Here is a 14,499-nt window from a genome sequence, read left to right as displayed (position 1 = left end):
CAAGGAAGAAAATTAGGTTAAAGTAAGAGAATTACATGAAGGAATACTGAGTATATTCCTTAAAACATTAATCTACAAACATATTTAGTTATAAGTAAAATGCATACCTTTCCCCATAATTAACCTTTGTACAAAAGTTCCATTCTGATGGCTGTTCTCCCAGAAAAGTGTGTTTCCCTCCCATCTAGTCTGTATATCATTACAGGCTGATGCCTCATTGGTTGGCATAGCGTTGCTCTGATTGGTGAGCTTCCCTATTCCTGGTTAAGGACTGGCTGTCATGAACAGGTGTGACCAGATTGTATAGACTGCAAAGAGGAAACCAAAAACGCATGTAAAGTGAATAAGAATAATGTTTAACCACTTCAGCCCCGGACCAATTAACAGCCTAAGGACCAGAGGTCTTTTTACAATTTCGCACTGCACTGCTTTAACTGGTAATTGCGCGGTCATGCAATGTTGTACCCAAACGAAATTTGCGTCCCTTTCTTCCCACAAATAGAGCTTTCTTTTTATGGTATTTGATTGCCTCTGCGATTTTTATTTTTTGCGATATAAATGGAAAAAGACCAAAAATTTTGAGAAAAAATTATATTTTCTACTTTTTGTTATAAGAAAAATCGAATAAACTCAATTTTAGTCATACATTTAGGGCAAAATTTATTCAGCCACATGTCTTTAGTAAAAAAAATGTCAATAAGTGTATATTTATTGGTTTGCGCAAAAGTTATAGCGTCTACAAACTAGAGTACATTTTCTGGAATTTACACAGCTTTTAATTTACGACTGCCTATCTAATTTCTTGAGGTGCTAAAATGGCAGGGCAGTACAAAACCCCCTAAATGACCCCATTTTGGAAAGTAGACACCCCGAGGAAGTTGTGGAGAGGCATGTTGAGCCCATTGAATATTTTTTTTTGTCCCAAGTGATTGAATAATGACAAAAAAAAAAAAGTTTACAAAAAGTTGTCACTAAATGATATATTGCTCACACATGCCATAGTTATATGTGGAATTGCACCCCAAAATATATTCTGCTGCTTCTCCTGAGTACGAGGATACCACATATGTGGGACTTTTTGGGAGTCTAGCTGCGTACGGCACCCCGAAAACCAATCACTGCCTTCAGGGTTTCTAAGGGTGCAAATTTTTGATTTCACTCCTTACTACCTATCACAGTTTCGAAGGCCATAAAATGCCAAAATAGCACAAAACCCCCTCAAATGACCCCATTTTGGAAAGTAGACACCCCAAGCTATTTACTGAAAGGCCTGTTGAGTCCATGAAATATTTTATATTTTGCCACAAGTTGCAGGAATATTACAATTTTTTTTTTTTGCACAAAGTTGTCACTAAATGATATATTGCTCACACATGCTATGGGCATAAGTCAAATTACACCCCAAAATAAATTCTGCTGCTTCTCCCGAGTACGGGGATACCACATGTGGGGGACTTTTTGGGAGCCTAGCCACGTACTGGACCCCGAAAACCAAGTACTGCCTTCCGGATTTAAATATAAAACGCTACCAAAAAAACTGTTAGCGATCGCAGGGATCAGGCCTGACTCTGCGATCGCTGTAGTTATGTGTTTAGTGTTTTGTAAGTGACAGTGATCGATCACTATTGCACTTGGGTGGGCTGGGTGGAGGGGCAAAATGCAGGTGCTAGCAGGTATCTGGGCTGATCCCGCTAACAATGCGTTTTTTTGGAACCCTAAACTGCTGGGGACGCTAGTATAGATCTGATCAGATCAGATATTGATCTGTTCAGATTCTATACCACTACGGGAGGTGTATGCTTTGCGTGTGGGTGTTAGCGGTACTGGCACTAACCTAGCGCTGCCTGGGGCGACGCAGACCCTGACCCTAAAACCTAATTGATATCACCCGCCGGGTGATCAGGGGGTTAAACCTTTATTGGGTAATAAATGGTGAGTGCCCTGATGCTATAAAAAGCAAACTAACCAGAGTCACCTGTAACACTTATACGGTGATCACTGGTGAAAGGGTTAACTAGGGGCAATCAGGGGGTTCAAATTTTTATTAGGTAGTATATGGGGGTCCCTGGCGCTATATAAAAACCTGATGGGGAACCTAAATAACTAACTGGCTACCTTGCGACACTAATGCAGCGATCAGAAAAATGATCGCTTAGTGACACTGGCAAAAGGGGGTGAAAGGGTTAACTAGGGGCAATCAGGGGGTTAAAACCATTATTGGGTAGTATATCGGGGTACCTAGCGCTATAAAAACCTGGCGCTGAACCTAAAAAAATAACTAGCTACCTTGCGACACTAGCGACACTAATGCAGCGATCAGAAAAATGATCGCTTAGTGACACTGGCAAAAGGGGGTGAAAGGGTTAACTAGGGGCAATCAGGGGGTTAAAACCATTATTGGGTAGTATATCGGGGTACCTAGCGCTATAAAAACCTGGCGCTGAACCTAAAACAATAACTATATACCTTGCGACACTAATGCAGCGATCAGAAAAATGATCGCTTAGTGACACTGGCAAAAGGGGGTGAAAGGGTTAACTAGGGGCAATCAGGGGGTTAAAACCGTTATTGGGTAGTATATCGGGGTACCTAGCGCTATAAAAACCTGGCGGTGAACCTAAAAAAATAACTAGATACCTAGCGACACTAATGCAGCGATCAGAAAAAGGATTGCTTAGTGACACTGGCAAAAGGGGGTGAAAGGATTAATTAGGGGCAATCAGGGGGTTAAACCCATTGTTGGGTAGTATATCGGGGTACCTAGCGCTATAAAAACCTGGCGGTGAACCTAATAGAATAACTAGCTACCTAGCGACACTAATGCAGCGATCAGAAAAATGATCACTTAGTGACACTGGCAAAAGGGGGGGAAAGGGTTAACTCTAAGGGCAATCAGGGGTTAAATCTTTATTGGGGGTGGTAGGGGGCTACCCTGGACCTAACACTAACTGCCCTGACAGTTTTTACTTTTACAACTGACACTGAATGCAGTGATCAGTAAATAAATGATCACTGCAATCAGTGACACTGTGACTGGGGGGTGGGGGGGGGGCAGGGGGACATCGGGGGGCGATCGGGGGGGGGGGGTTTGTGTGCCTATGTGTTAGTTAGTGTCAGTGTAGTGTTTGGTGCAGACTTACTGTGTCCTCTCCTCGTAGTCCGGTCAATAAGACCGCCCGGAGGAGAATGACATCACTTCCTCCCTGCCTGTGTATACAATACACAGTGGGAGGAAGCTTCCCATTCGCCAGGAGTGATCGAGAGGGGATGGCCAGAAACCAACGGCCATCCCCTCATCCCAGATCGCTCCTGAAGCGAACCGGACCTCCGCATCCAGCGGGAGGGGGTCCGATCGGACCCCCCACCCGCTGGAAGCCAAGCACGTACATGTACGTGCTTGTGCCTGTACATGCCACTGCAATTATGTACATTGGCATGCGGCGGTCCTTAAGTGGTTAAAGTGGAGTTCCACCCAAAACTAAAATGTAATAGTTACATAGTTAGTCAGGTTGAAAAAAGACACAAGTCCATCCAGTTCAACCTTAAAAACAAATAAATACAATAAAAAATAATCTACCAATCCAAATACCCAATTTTATGCCCACAATGGATCCAGAGGAAGGCGAAAAAAAAACCCCCCAGCAGAGCATGCTCCAATTTGCTACAGCAGGGGAAAAAAATTCCTTCCGGATCCCCCAAGAGGCAATCGGATTTTCCCTGGATCAACTTTACCCATGTTAGTACCCAGTTATATTATGTACATTCAGGAAAGTATCCAGGCCTTTCTTACAGCAATCTACTGAGCTGGCCAGAACCACCTCTGGCAGGAGTCTATTCCACATTTTCACAGCTCTAACTGTGAAGAAACCTTTCCGTACTTGAAGATGAAATCTCTTTTCCTCTAGACGTAAAGAATGCCCCCGTGTCCTCTGGGTTGGCCGTACAGAGAATAACTCAACATCAAGTTCACTATATGGACCCCTAATATATTTGAACATGTTGATCATATCCCCCCTTATTCTCCTCAAGAGTGAATAAATGTAGTTCCTCTAATCTCTCCTCATAGCTGAGCTCCTCCATGCCTCTTATCAGTTTGATTGCGCTTCTCTGCACTTTCTCCAGTTCCCCGATATCCTTTTTGAGAACTGGTGCCCAAAACTGAACTGCATATTCCAGGTGAGGTCTTACTAATGATTTGAACAGGGGCAAAATTATATCTCTCTCTCTGGAGTCCATACCTCTCTTAATACAGGAAAGGACTTTGCTCGCTTTGGAAACAGCAGCTTGGCATTGCATGTTGTTATTGAGCTTATGATCTACCAAAACCCCCAGATCCTTCTCCACTATGGATTCCCCCAGGTGTACTCCCCCTAGCATGTATGATGCATGCATATTCTTAGCCCCCAAGTGCATAACTTTACATTTATCAACATTAAACCTCATCTGCCACATAGTCGCCCAATTAGACAGTGTATTGAGGTTGGCTTGTAAATTGGAGACATCCTGTAAGGACGTTATTCCACTGCATATCTTGGTGTCATCTGCAAAGACAGAAATGTTACTTTTGATCCCAGACCCAATATCATTTATAAAGATGTTAAAAAGTAAGGGTCCCAGCACTGAACCTTGGGGTACACCACTGATAACCTTAGACCATCAGAGTAAGAATCATTAATCACTACGCTCTGAATTCTGTCTTTTAGCCAATTTTCTATCCATTTACAAACTGATATTTCCAAACCTGTAGACTTTACCTTACACATGAGCCGTGTGTGCGGAACTGTATCGAACGCTTTTGCAAAATCCAAGTATACCACGTCCACCGCCACTCCTCTGTCCAAGGTTTTACTTACCTCCTCATAAAAAGAAATCAGATTTGTCTGACAACTTCTGTCTTTCATGAATCCATGTTGTCTGTTGCTTAAAGTGTTTTTGTTCAGCAAGAACTCATTGATGTGGTCTTTTATTAAACGCTCCAGTATCTTCCCAGCTATAGAAGTTAAGCTAACAGGTCTATAGTTACTTGGTAAAGACTTTGATCCTTTTTTAAATATAGGCACCACGTTCGCCCTGCGCCAATCCAGTGGGACTATTCCCGTCATTAATGAGTCCCTAAAAATTAGATACAATGGCTCTGAAATTACAGAGCTCAATTCTTTTAGGATCCGTGGGTGGTGCTTTATCCACCTTTATTCTGTCTAAATATTTCTGGACCATATCACTTTTGAGCCATTGTGGATCATTTGGGGCTATGTCACTATCACCCCCATTATGGACATGCGCTCCCCCATGCTCTTTTGTGTACACAGAGCTGAAGAAAGTATTTAATAAATTAGCCTTCTCTTTGTCCCCAGTCACCCACTCTAGATTATTTTGTAAAGGGCCTACATGCTCAGACTTGACCTTTTTACTATTAATATATTTGAAGAATTTTTGGGGGTTTGTCCTACTATCTTTTGCAATCTGTCGTTCCTTTTGAATTTTTGCATCCTTGATTTCCTTTTTACATATTCTGTTAAATTCTTTGTAACATTTAAATGACACTAGTGATCCTTCATTTTTATATTTTTTAAAAGCTCTTCTCTTATAGTTTATAGCTTTTTTAACTTTGGCCGTGAGCCACATTGGTTTTGTTTTTAGTTTGTTTTTTGTTTTAGTAATTTATGTACATAAAAAAAAAAACACTTGGAGAAATGTTTTTTTTTTACTCACCTCTAAATGCCTGTTGCTAGGGGGTCTCTTGTAGTCTGCCTCCTTCAGCGCTTGGGCTCTTGACGTCACTTCCCTCAGCGCAGGAAAAGAGATCAGCTCTACCCCCTCCCTCTTGTCAATCATCTGGGACCCATCACAGGTCCCAGATGACTGCGCGCTCAATCACGTGCATGTGCAGTGGGTGCCCGGCTGTGAAGACACAGCCCGGCCCCACAGTTAAAATGCTGGCGCCACCAAGCGGAGGGGGAGACGAGTGGGGCTTCAAACCCCCACATCGCTGGACCCTGGGACAGGTAAGTGTCCAATTATTAAAAGTCAGCAACTGCAGTATTTGTAGCTGCTGACTTTTTACTTAATTTTTTTAAGCGGAACCCCGCTTTAAGGGGGGAACTGTTAGAATTGAGTTTGCCTGCTGGTGGCACTGTGGTGCTCTGGGCTGATTGCTGCAATTCCAGTGTCCACCAGCAGGTGTCACTTAGAAGCCAGCAGTCTTCAGTGATCAGCTCCACCTAGTTTCAGCTGCTAGGTGTTTATATAAGGTTGCTCATACTAAGACCCCTTTCACACTGAGGCAGTTTTCAGGTGTTTTAGCACTATAAATAGTGCCTGTAAAGTGCCTGAAAACTGCCTCCCATTATCTGCAATGGGTTCTTTCACACATGGGCGGTGAGCTTGCAGGATGTTCGGAAAAGTCCTGCAAGCAACATCTTTGGGGCAGGTTGGGAGCGCTGTATATAGTTCTCCCAATACGCCCCTGCCCATTGCAATGAATAAGCAGCACTTCCGATGTGCCTGAAAATTGCTTTGGAAACGCCGTAACACCCCTTTTTTGGGGTTAAAATCTTCCCACTAGCAGTGCAAAAGCGTCACTGCAATAGTGCTAAAGGGCCGCCAAAATACTGCTAAATCGCTGCTAAAATGAGTGGCGCTTTAGCGCGAATGGCCAGCACTTTCAGTGTGATAGCACCCTAATACACCTTGCATCACTGTTTTTGATTGCCTCCTTACTTCCAGATCCTTTACCTGTGTATCCTGCTCCTAAGCTAACCTTGCATTATGTACCCTGCTTACTCCTGCTCCCTATCTTGATTCTCTCCTTCCTTGCATTCCTGGTATATCCTGCTACCCATGTCCCTCGTGTGTATACTGTATATTTTGCATAGTGCCAATGAGGTTTGTTCATGTTTACTGTTTGCTGGGGTGTGTGCTTGTCTCTTGTTTCACTGTAAATAAATCTTACTTAAAAGATATATACATTGTTTGGTCACAGTTTTCTGTGTGTAGCTACATATACAGTATCTCACAAAAGTGAGTAAACCCCTCACATTTTTTTTTAAATATTTTATTATATCTTTTCATGTGACAACACTGAAGAAATTACACTTTACTACAATGTAAAGCAGTGAGTGTGCAGCTTGTATAACAGTGTAAATTTGCTGTCCCCTCAAAATACCTCAACACACAGCCACTAATGTCTAAACTGCTGGCAACAAAAGTGAGTACACCCCTAAGTGAAAATGTCCAAATTGGGCCCAAAGTGTCAATATTTTGTGTGGCCACCATTATTTTCCAGCACTGCCTTAACCCTCATGGGCATGGAGTTCACCAGAGCTTCACAGGTTGCCACTGGAGTCCTATTCCACTCCTCCATGATGACATCACGGAGTTGGTGGATGTTAGAAGACTTGAGCTCCTCCACCTTCCGTTTGAGGATGCCCCACAGATGTTCAATAGGGTTTAGGTCTGGAGACATGCTTGACCAGTCTATCACCTTTACCCTCAGCTTCTTTAGACAGTGGTCATCTTGGAGGTGTGTTTGGGGTCGTTATCATGTTGGAATACTGCCCTGCAGCCCAGTCTCCTAAGGGAGGGGATCATGCTCTGCTTCAGTATGTCACAGTACATGTTGGCATTCATGGTTCCCTCAATGAACTATAGCTCCCCAGTGCCAGCAGCACTCATGCAGCCTGTCAGGTCATCTTGAGGCGAGGTGACAGGTGCACACCATAGGGATCAGGAGTGCACCGCAAGGTTGTGGACCCTACGGCTGAGTGCTGCGGACGGGAGACAGATCCCACTGGGGTTAGAGCGTAAGATTCCCTGGGGCGCGGAGTCTAAGAGCCAGCAGGTGTTCACCAGCGCCACTAGTGGTGAGGATGGACTTGGCTGCAACTGGCTCCAGGTCGTGACCCCCAGGGTCCCCCAGCTCACACCCACAGTAGGCAACAGGAGGATAGGGATAGTGAGGGATAAAGCCAAGGTCGGGGCCACAAGCAGACAGGAACAGTCAGGGACACGCCAATAGGTCAGGATCACAGGCAAACAGGGATAGTCAAGGACACGCCAAAGTCGGTAACGGAACAACAGAAGAGCACACGGCAGGTAACAGGACGCTAAACACACAAAGGAATACACAATGGTTGATCAGCAGCGTTGGCCTGCAGTGCACAGGTTAATATAGAGTTCTCTGATAGGAGCTAGGGTGGAGTCATGCCAGAGGATGGATTACAAAAGCAGTCAGGTGAGGGTCGGCTGATCTCTAGAGATGAACACATGGAAACAGGTAAGCAGACCAACTCTATTGCATAACCATGACACAGCCCCAGACCATGACACCCCCACCAACATGCTTGACTGTAGGCAAGACACACTTGTCTTTGTACTCCTCACCTGGTTGCTGCCACACATGCTTGACACCATCTGAACCAAATAAGTTTATCTTGGTCTCATCAGACCACAGGACATGGTTCCAGTAATTCATGTCCTTAGTCTGTTTGTCTTCAGAAAACTGTTTGCAGGCTTTCTTGTGCATCATCTTTAGAAGAGGCTTCCTTCTGGGATGACAGCCATGCAGTCAAATTTGCTGCACTGTGCGGTGTATCAGATAGTGGTATCTCTGCACCAGATGGTTAAATGAAAGAGAGGGGAAAGGGGTATTGCTGCATGCACTGAAAAAAGGTTATTCAACCCCAAAAATGAAACTAATAAATGGAATAGTGCTGCGCAAAAAAGGAAAAAAGAGAGAGAGAGAGAACGAGGAAGGGTAGGGGGAGGAGAGAAGCCCCTGATGAAGTCACGTGATCGTGACGAACACGCGTCGGAGAACTGAGATACCGGAAGTGACGTTTTCGAGCTCGCCACTCGTTTGTGTTTTGCTGTTTTTAATACTGTAAATGTGAGTACCCTGTTATTTATTTGAATAAAACTCTTTTACCAAAATGATATTACACTATCAAGCATCCCTCTTGCCCTGTCTATTATATTGATGAGAAAGGAGAGGTTACATTCCCATCCCAAGTGTACCCAGAGATGACCAGTTAACAGCGCGATTGCTTTTAGGATACCCCGTTTGGTGATACACGAGAGCTTCTTATCTATCTTTATGCTGTAACCTTACAGCAGTAAGGTAAGGGGACACCCATTTATCTAAAGGAACGGAAAAGGAAAGGATTGTCACCTTCACCCCCTTCTCTGCTGTGGTATCACTTGGGAGCACCAGCACTTTATTTGGAAATATCTCAGATATTGAAGGATCATGACGCTGTTTGCACGGACACTCACAATAGTGCATTGCGGAGTTTGCACATTGTGTGTAGTTTTTGCACAGAAATTTTTGGCACATGCACTTTATATGGATTTATAATCTGTAACCACTATGTTGCACTTTATATGATATTAGCTCATATAGACTTGTGTTGAGCTGTATACAAAATAATTTACTTGGGTTTACTTTGATCACAATATTCTTTATGCACTTCATACGCATTTGCACTTTTTTTGCACTTTATATTAGCCTATTTGTATTAAGACAGGCAGTGAATGCTATGCTTACACCATTTGGATGAGTTTTCTACACTTTTGTGTGTTAGCCTCAAGTTTTGGCACATTTATCCCCACATTCTTTTATTCCTTTTTTCTTTTCAGTTTTCCTTTCTTTCCCATTCGCCTCTCCCTTTTTATCCCTCCCTCTCCCCCTCAACCCCCCCCCCCCCCACCCTTCCTTGTTCTCTCTCTCTCTTTTGTCCTTTTTTGAGCAGCACTACTCCATTTATTAGTGTGCGGTGTATGGTCTGAGCACTGACAGGCTGACCCCCCCTCCCCTTCAACCCCTGCAGCAATGCTGGCAGCACTCGTAAATCTATATTCCAAAGACAACCTCTGGATATTAGCTGAGCATGCGTACTTAACTTCTTTGGTCGACCATGGCGAGGACTGTTCTGAGTGCAACCTGTCCTGTTAAACCCCTGTATGGTCTTGGCCACCATGCTACAGCTCAGTTTCAGGGTCTTGGCAATCTTCTTATAACCTAGGCCATCTTTATGCAGAGCAACAATTCTTTTTTTCAGATCCTCATAGAGTTCTTTGTAATGAGGTACCGTGTTGAACTTCCAGTGATCAGTATGAGAGAGTGGGAGCGATAACACCAAATTGAACACACCTGCTTACATGACACTCACTTTAGACATTAATGGCTTTTTGTTGAGTTATTTTGAAGGGAAAGCAAATTTACACTGTTATACAAGCTGTACACTCACTACTTTATATTGTAGAAAGTGTAATTTCTTCAGTGTTTTCACATGAAAAAATATAATGAAATATTTACAAAAAAGTGAGGGGTGTACTAACGTTTGTGAGCTACTGTATCTGGTCTCCCAGCTGCTGAATCCTGACAGAGCGGGTACCTGCCAAAGCTACCCTCCACCCAAAAAAACCTTCAAAAGTGAGTGAAGAGGGAGAAAGGAGCTGTGCTTATGATTCATTAGGATTTCTGCATTGTAGTATGCTCCTGGCATGCTGAATTATATTGTCAACCTGCCAACTTTTTGATTGACAGCTTATGAGGCCAGTCAAACATGGGAGGTGGTCCCCCACCACTCCACTTTAGAGGACTTGCAAATGGGAGTCCACAGGGGTGTTCCAAGAAGAATGTATTCACCAAGAGTTCTACAAAAAAAAAAAAAACAAGGGACACACGATCCCAGAGGCTTCTGGGCAACTGCATATTCTGCATAAGCAAATTAGTGACAACATTTGATGCATCTTTATTGAAAAATAATGTTATTTTGCATAGTATATTCAACAGTTGTATTTGCAAGTCCTTTGCCATTGTAATCCGAGGAAGCTAAATGAGACAGTTTTACAAAGATCTACATAAAATTAATCACTGGAAACAGATTTTCACTCAAAGCTCATGAACAATTAAGAAGTGGTCAGGGTCAGGTTTTATTCTGTCACACTGATACTGATAAGACACTGATAAGAATAGCTGCTTTGTTGTGACTATACCTTTTGTTTGGATGTACCGTTTGTCAAAAAACTCATAATCCACATTAGATTTACAGCCTGCTGGCATTTGTGCCTGCTCAGGACTTGGCTACTATGGTTTTGAGCATGTGTAAACTCAGCAAAACATAGTCCAACATCGACAAAAAGTTTAAACCTGTTAATATGACTTTTTCTCTGGGGTCCATGTAATGAATGTGTTCTATAATTGTCCATGAGTACTTATTTAGGCAATATCAAGTTAGGATCATCTAACTGTTCTGTATAGTTTAGAACAGAGGTGTCAAACTTAATATTATAGCGAGCCAAATCATCATTATGGTTGCTCTGAAAAGGCCGGTTGTATCTACAAGACTACAAAAATGTATCCAGGGCTTTTTTCCCCTCAGAGTATGTGCAGGAACTCGACCACGGCCCCCCACCAAACTGCATCAAATGTTAGGTGTTGCTAAACTGCAACAGTGGGAGGATCTTAAAGGGGCAATTAATATCAGGAGTGTGTTGTGCGAAGTTCAGGGATACACTATGTACATAGTGCAGAGTTCAGGGGTGCGATATGTACAGAGTGTAATTTAAGGGGTGCCCTATGCAGAGTTCAGGGGTGAACTATGTACATAGTACAGAGTTCATGGGTGTACCGAGTGCAGGGTTTAGGGGTGTGCCAAGTACAGAGTGCAGTTTCAGGGGTATTCTGTGCACAGAGTGCAGCATTCAGGTATGTGCTGTGTACAGAGTGCAGGGTTGAGGAGTGAACTGCATGCAGAGTGCAGGGTTTAGGTGCGTGCTATGCACAGTGGGCAGGGTTCAGCTCTCTTTCACAGGCTGTCCACATCTCACGTCCACCCCTCCTCAGAGCTGACCTCTGCACCACTCCCCCCCCCCCAATTCCCCACCTCTGCACACATTGGGAGACCATTGGTTGGCATTTTGCACCTGGGCACAGATGAGTATCACAGTGCAGATTACCATTTGATGCCCCATCCCACACTGCCATTGCACCTGCATCTCCCTTGTCCCTCCTGTGAGTGCAGGGCAGGCAGAGATCTGTGAGAGCCTCCAATAGGAAAGGTGTCTTTGTAAACACCAAAGGTTTCTGTGTTGACAAGGTACAGTGGAGGAAGGGAGTTCTGCCACAATCCAGCTGAAAAAAAAGTCCCTAGGTGCACGGACCACATAAAATGGCACACTGATGAGCCTATCCTTACTGTCGCTCTGCTTCCTCTGTCAATGTGTTCATTATTATTATGCCATGAGCATCGCAGCACAACTGATTGGCTTTTTGAGCTATTTCATCCTCTCCAAGTCTGAGTTCTGCTGGACAGTAGTCTGCAAAGATCAAATTTAGGTAGTTACACTGCTTACAATTACAAAAAATATGCGTAATTATTAATACAGAAAAGCATTGATGGTGCAGTAAAAAGGGTGTTCAACATTATTGTTTTGTATATATGCTGATGTTACTACCACCTTATTTTAGAGCTACTATAATGAACTTAATAATTTTGGGATTGGACAAAGGTTTATCTATAACTCCATGATAAATCAGCAGCCCAGAACCCAGGCAGTTGGCAAAGATGCTCAATTTTACCATCTGGTATTTTAAAAGACATAGAGTGAAAAGTTAACTATCTAATCTTTTAATTTCAATAACACATGAAAAGGGGCTCCTTATAATTTATCAAAAATATTTTTCATTACATTTTTCATTTCCTGCAAAAATGCTCTGTCCACATCCTCACTCCCTTAAAATTCCTTTGGAAATCCCCAATGTCAGGATGATTTAAGCCAGATAATGGAAACTCCTCTTTTAAGAGCTAGGTGAAAATGAAAATACTAAATTAGCTTTACAAACTGCAAATGGAAAATTAAAGCTGCCCTCAGATTAGGCCATAAATGCTCAGCACACTGAAATGTCTATCCACATGCTAATGAAATAACCAGATACTTGAAGAACAACTGGACTGACTGACTATAAGACAAACTTTCATTTGTACTCTTTCCACATCTCAATCTCTATGCAATTTAGTTGCATAGTTAAATAGTCAGGTTGAAAAAAGACACAAGTCCATCTAGTTCAACCAAAAAAAAAAATGCAATCCCATATACACAATCCTATACCCACAGTTCATCCATAGGAAGGTGTAAAACCCCAGCAAAGCAATATCCAATTTGCTATAGCAGGGGAAAAAATTTCTACCTGATCCCCCCGAGAGGCAATCAACTTTACCTATAAATGTCAGTACCCAGTTCTAGTATGTACATTTAGGAAAGAATCCAGGCCTTTTTTATAGCAACCTACTGAGCTTGCCAGAACCACCTCTGGAGGGAGTCTATTTCACAGTTTCACAGCTCTTGCTGTGAAGAAACCTTTACATATTTGGAGATTAAATCTTTTTTCCTCTAGATGTAAAGAGTGCCCCCTGGTCCCCTGGGATGACCTTAAAGTGAATAACGCAACACCAAGTTCCACTTATGTATTTGTACAAGTTGATCATATTCCCTCTTAATCTCCTCTTCTCAAGAGGGAATAAATTCAGCTCCCCGTAGCTGAGTTCCTCCATGCCTCTTATCAGTTTGGTTGCCCTTCTCTACACTTTCTCCAGTTCCCGATATCCTTTTTGAGAACTGGTGCCCAAAACTGAACTGCATATTCCAGATGAGGTCTTCGTAATGATTTATACAGGGGCAACATGATATCTCTCTCTCTATCTCTCTCTGGAGTCCATACCTCTCTTAATACAAGAAAGGACTTTCATATTTCCAAGAATCATTTTAACCCACATTGATGGTGGGTTACATAGTTACATAGTTGTCAAGTCTGAAAAAATACATCAGTCCATCCAGTTCAACCTGTGGTGTGCGAGTGTGCTTGTGTTTATCTCAATAGTACATTGTATATCCCTGTATGTTGTGATCATTAAGGTACCCATCTAATAGTTTTTTTTTAAACTATTCATGCTCCCTGCTGATACCACTGCTTGTGGAAAAGAATTCCACATCCTTACTGCTCTGACAGTAAAGAACTCTCAGGAGTTTAAGGTTAAACTGCTTCTCTTCCAATTTCACTGAATGGTCACGTGTCTTTTTAAACTCCTTTTCACGAAAACGTTTTTTCCCTAGGCTAAGGTCACCAGTACGGTATTTGTACATCACTATCATATCCCCTGTCAAGTGTCTCTTCTCCAGAGAGAATAAGTTCAATGCTTGTAGTCTTCCCCCATAACTGAGATCTTCTAGTCCCTATTAGCTTTGTTGCTCTTCTCTAGACTCTCTCCAGTTCCAGCACATCCTTCTTGAGGATTGGTGCCCAGAACTGGATGGCATACTCAAGATGCGGCCAGAACAGAGTCTTGTAGAGAGGGAGAATTATCACTTTATCTCTGGAGTGAATGCCCTTTTTAATGCATGTAATATTCTGTTGGCTTTGCTTGCAGCAACTTGACAGGCTCAGCAATGGCACGCAATGCCATCTACTAGGACTCCCAGGTCCTTTTCCATCCTAGA

This window comes from Lithobates pipiens, unplaced genomic scaffold (assembly GCF_037356315.1).
Source record: "Lithobates pipiens isolate NorthernLeopardFrog02 unplaced genomic scaffold, aLitPip1_a1.2 Scaffold_19, whole genome shotgun sequence".
In the NCBI taxonomy this organism is placed as follows: Eukaryota; Metazoa; Chordata; class Amphibia; order Anura; family Ranidae; genus Lithobates; species Lithobates pipiens.
The sequence above is the reverse complement of the archived record's forward strand: the minus strand, read 5'-3'. Positions refer to the sequence as shown.